We start from the raw sequence: 5,740 nt of genomic DNA, 5'->3' as shown, positions 1-5,740 counted from the left end.
CTATGGGCTAGCCTCTGTACCAGAGTATTAAAAAAGACAAACACGCATAAAAATGCCAATTCCTTTTCTCAAAGAACTCACAGTATAATTGAAGACATCAAAGAAGTTATTTATGATATGTAGGTAAGATGAAACAAATTTCTGTGAAATACACATTGCACTGATACCTTTTACTACATTTTTTTTTTTCCAGAATGGCATGGACATAGATTCACTCAGTCAGTCAATCTGTATTTATGCATTCAGTGAAAACAGTAAAACTAATCAGTGCCTGGTGTGATCCACTTGACTCTTATATTAGTTAATACATAGCATATCATATAAATACATATATAAGAAGTAAAGTTTGTTGTATTTTATTATTATGGTGAAAATTATTAATGTGTATCTGGCATTAAATATTATGAGCATACACCATAGTTTGATGGAAGAGGACATTTTAAAATCTAAGATGTAACAATAGAGAATAAAACTTAGCAAGGAGGAAGTAACTAACTCTGTCTTGAGATAAGGTTTGACAAAAAATTGACATTTATATTCTGACTCAAAGAGAATAGATACATAGATAGATAGATGATAGCTATGTCATGGCCTGTGAGATACTAGAGAAAAAATTTAGTCAGTAGAAGATGTTAAGTGCACAAAAGTATAACAAAAATGTATAACAAAGCAATTGTCATCTGCCATATTTTGAAAACATTTATCATACAAACAATAGATAGTAGAGAGTTGCAAAAAAGATTTATAGATTTGGTTGAATATTGTGAAATGACTCTGGTTGTCATTGCTAGTTCAGAGGAGAAAATGGCTGAAAGTAAGAGACCAATTAAGACATTCTTGCAACACTTCACAGCCAAGAGGTGAGGTCTAATGTTTTGGAGAAGCAGAAATGAGTTCAAGAAATATTTTAAGTAGAAAGAAAAAAAAAACTAAGAGAAATATGTTCTAACTCCATAAACATAAAAGAGGTAAAGTCTCCATATTTTTAAGGCTGCATAATATTCCATGGTATACATATACCACAATTTATTAATCCATTTGTGGCAGCTGGAACATATTCTTCCTAGTAAAGTATCTCAAGAATGGAAGAAAAAGTATCCAATATACTCAGCTCTACTATAAAACCAACATAAAATCACCCATACTTCCACATGAAAGCTGTAACCCAACTACAGCCCAAGATGAAGAGGGAAGAGGAGGGGAGGGGAAAAGAAGGATGGGTGGAGGGAGGGTAATTGGTGGGACCATACCTATGGTACATTTTACAAGGGTACATGTTAAATCTACTAACTGTAGAATATAAATGTCTTAACACAATAATTAAGAAAATGCCATGAGGTCTATGTAAACTAGTTTGTTGTATTTCAAATTGTATATAAACCAGTGCATTATATCAAATAAATGCACTAATGTACACAGCTATGATTTAATTTTTAAAAAATGAAAGAAAGAAAAAACTGCTGACTAATCAAATAGAAAGAATAAATAAGAAACAAAAGTAAAGGAGAAGTTGGTGGGTGAAAGACTGCTGATTTAATTAACCAAAATGGCTAATAAAAAAGATTGTATAAGCAAGGTGAGATTTTAAAAAATGGAATTATTTATTTGTGATGACTTCAGGGTATCTTAAAAGGGTTTCCAAAAGGATATTGTAAATATAAATTGGAATTCAGAAAGTTAGATATGATGGTTATTTTGCTGTGATTATAGTAATATTTGCAGCTGAAACTGAAGATATGATTGATAATAGAATATAAAGCATTTTTCACTCACCTACATTATATTTATTATTTTAAGGCAAATTCACTTTTGATGAATCAAATTATTTTTAATCTTATTCAAATAGTTCAGAATTGGAATCTAGAGGAAATATAAGGAGTAGGCCAGAACCTTAAATGTTTTCCACCTCAGTTTCCCTGTTTATAAAGTATTTATAACAATATTTGTTTTACTGAGTTATCAAAATTTTTAAGAAAATATAAAATGATAAAAATATGAGCAAAATGTGTCCACAATAGAATCATTTTAAATTTGAAATACAGATATATTGAACATAAAAAGATGAAAATGGTACCATGAAAACAGCAAAAGCTAGAGTGGCTTTATTAATACTGGACAACATAAATTCGAGAGAAAAAATTTACCATAACTAAATGAGGTATTACATAATAATAAAATGGTCAATTATTCATGAGGACATTATAATCCTACACATATGCAGAAACTGAAATTAAAAGGAAAAATATTGTTAAATCTGTATCAAAGATGAAGATTTTGATACTCAACTCTCATCAATTAATAGAAGAAGAAAAAATATCAGGAAGGACATAGAAGACTTAACAACATTATCAATTGCCTGAAGCTAATAAAATTTACAGAATAATACTTCACCCCAAACTGCAGAATACACATTTTCAAATGGACATAGATTGACCAAATTAAATCATAAGCTGGGACATGAAATAAGTATAAACAGGCTGATAATAGTAAAATAATTCAAAATGTGTTCTCTAAATATAGCAAAATTAAACTAAAATCCAGTAATAATATTATTAAAATTCAATAACATAAGACATCTCCCTCCTCACCCAAGTATTTTAAAATTAAATAATACATTTCTGAATGAACTAGAGGTCAAAAAAGAAATCATGAGGATTTCGTAATGTTAAAAACTGGATAATAATAAAGTGCAATATATCAAAATATGTAGGGTGTGTTTTAAAAAACATAAAGTTTTAAAATCAACGTGTCCATCTTAAAAAATGAGAAAATAGTGAATCAGACCAAAATTAAGGGTAAGAAAAATAAAATATCCCTCTTCTGTGCCCCTGCTCACCACTACCCTGGCACACAGGCCTAGGCTGTTTGCAAACAATAGCTGTTTTGCAAAGTCAAGTCTGGTGGGCTTCCTCCTCCCTCAGGAAGTTAAGCAACCTTAATCTGAATATCTAACATCTGAATCCAGCACCCACTCCATCCCCTTCAGCACCATCACCATCATCTCCATCTTCCAGTTAAAGTTAGCATACCTCCTTGCCTCAAAAATGTCCCTTTGCAATGACCAAGACATTGAAGTACCATTAAGAATGGCCCATAACTGAAGGACTAAACACCCAGGACACAGCAGAAGTGGAGGGTTCCGTGTCAGAGGCCTCAGTCTCAGAAACCCATGAGGGGTTTACAATATGATGAGGAACCGAGGCCTCCAACTAACAGTCAGCACTGGCTTGTCAGCCATTGGGGTGAATTGCCTTGAAAGTGGAAGTGGGAGCTCTGGAAACAAGAGGCCTGACCCAGCACTAGAAAGCAGAAGCTATAATGATGCCTAGTGAAGCAGGCTTTGCATCTGAAGTAAAGACCATTGAGATAAAAGCCAGCAAGAAGAGCAACACCACTGGTTATCAAATCATCCTGTTAGATGGCACTGAGTACAGCTGTGACCTGGAGGAATGTAAGGGACAAGTGCTGTTTGACAGAGTGTGTGAACACCTGGATCTCCTGGAGAAGGACTACTTTGCAGTTATATTTCAGAAAACTGTGGGGCAGAAGAACTGGTTACATCTGCCAAACAAATAAAGAGACAACTTTAAAATGTACCAATTTGAGACCACCATCAAATTCAAACTGCCAAACCACCGAGCAGCAGAAAGGCTATGGAAAGCGTGTGTGGAGCATCACACTTTCTACAGGATTGAACAGCCACCAAAAGCCAAGTTTCTGACCTTTGTGTCATCTAAATTCCACTACACTGGCCCCACCCAGGCACAGACCCACTAGGCAAGCACTCTCATAGACAGGCCAGAACCACACTTTGAGTGTGCTTCTAGTAAGTGGGTCTCCAGAAGTCTCAGTGGAGCTGCAACTGGAATTGTGGACCAAAATCTTATTATAGGTCTTCCTCTCTCTGCTGGGGAGATTTCAGCAGATGGCCCTGGAGTCATCAGCACTGCCATGGTGCAAGATGGGGATGGTGGGACAGAAGTGAGAAGCCCAACTAAAGACCTGCATTTGCAACTCACTGAAGGAAAGGTGCTGGATCAGGTGATCAGAGAGACCAGAGAGGAGCACCCTGAAATGTTTATTACAGGGATAATGGTGCACAGCTCAGTTGCTGCCATCAACCTGTACTCTACGTCCTCCTACCATTCGATTCCTCTGCCAATTTCAATGGAAGAGGAAATTGCCACACTCATCACTGGCATGTGCAAGCTGGCTTTGCTGGAAATCATACCCCTAGGCTGAGTTTCCACCCATCTTTAGGCATTCTCAGCATCAGGGCATGATAGTGGGCATTGACCAGAAGGACTCGTATGTGGGTGATAAGGCCCAGAACAAGCACAGCATCCTGACCCTGAAGTACCCATTCAGCATGGCACTATCACCAAGTGAGATGATTTGAAAAAGATCTTACACCCCAAGTTCTATAATGAACTGTTTTTGACTCCTTAGGAGCACTCGTTGTGTTGACCGAGGTTCCTTTGAACACTCAGGTCAACAGGTAGCAGATGACCCAGATCATGTTTGAGATTTTCAACACCATATCCATGTATGTGGCCGTCTAGGCTATGCTGTATCCCTATACCTCTGGTCATACCACTGGCATTGCCACGGATCCTGTAGATGGGGTCACCCATTTGGTGCCCATCTATGAGGGATGCACCTTCCCCCAAGCCATCCTGCATCTGGACTTGGTTGGTCAGGACCTGACCAATTACCTCATGAAGAGCTTATGGGCCACAGCAATAGATTCAACCACCACAGCTAAGTGGGAGCCTGTGCAGGGGCATCAAGAGAAGCTGTGCTTTGCTGCACTGGACTTTGAGTAGGAGACAGCCACTGCCATGTTCTCTTCCTCTTTGGAGAAGAGCTATGGGCTGCCTGATAGCCAGGTGATCACCATTGGCTATGAATGATTTCAATGTCCGGAGGCTCCCTTCCAGCCCTACTTCCTGGGTATCCATGAGATAGCCTTCAACTCCATCATGAAATGTGACATGGACATCCTCAAGGACCTGTATGCCAACATAGTCATGTCTGGTGGCACCTCCATGTACCCCCAGGCATTGCATTGCTGACAGGATTTAGAAGGAGACCACCACCCTGGTACTGAGCACCACGAAGATCAAGATCATTGTTCCCCTTGAGCACAAGTACTCAGTGTGGATTTGTGCCTCCATCCTGGCCTCACTATCCACCTTCCATCAGATGTGGATTAGCAAGCATGAGTACAATGAATCCAGGCCATCCATCGTCCACCATAGATGCTTCTTAATGAACTGGAAGCAGAAAGTAATTTTTACATTTAAGCTGAACCTAAAGTATTTTGACCATTCTGAGCATTATTTTTTTTAATGAAGAATTATTTCTGTTTTAAGTGGACATACTGGACTTCTTCAGTCAACCTTCATCACACTGTATTTTGGTAATAAATCAATGGCATGCAAAGAAGCCAAGTGTTCCTGTAAAAAGAAAGAAAATCAAAACCATTATCATGTTATAACCAAAGTACAGAATTGTACTTACTCTTCCTGTGATTTTCAGTTTTGAAAAGAAATAGTGTGTGTTGCATATATAAAGAAATGAACTGCAGTGAAGACACTGGTAAGGGATGAATGCCATTATCAATGATACTCCTCTTAATGCCACCCCACTACTCCAATGAATTTATGCTATGACTAGTAACAATGATCAAAAGCCTGAAGAATTAAAATGTCAACACCAAACCTTAGCTTAAACCTTA

General features: G+C 37.6%; 1 pseudogene; it reads left to right on the top strand.

The window, feature by feature from the left end:
- Positions 1–3,318: 3,318 nt before the first annotated feature.
- Positions 3,319–5,352, top strand: LOC100960709 (annotated as a pseudogene).
- Positions 5,353–5,740: the final 388 nt, after the last annotated feature.

This window comes from Otolemur garnettii, unplaced genomic scaffold (genome assembly GCF_000181295.1).
Source record: "Otolemur garnettii isolate 467f Iridium unplaced genomic scaffold, OtoGar3 scaffold00103, whole genome shotgun sequence".
NCBI classification, from domain to species: Eukaryota; Metazoa; Chordata; class Mammalia; order Primates; family Galagidae; genus Otolemur; species Otolemur garnettii.
The sequence above is the reverse complement of the archived record's forward strand: the minus strand, read 5'-3'. Positions and strand labels throughout refer to the sequence as shown.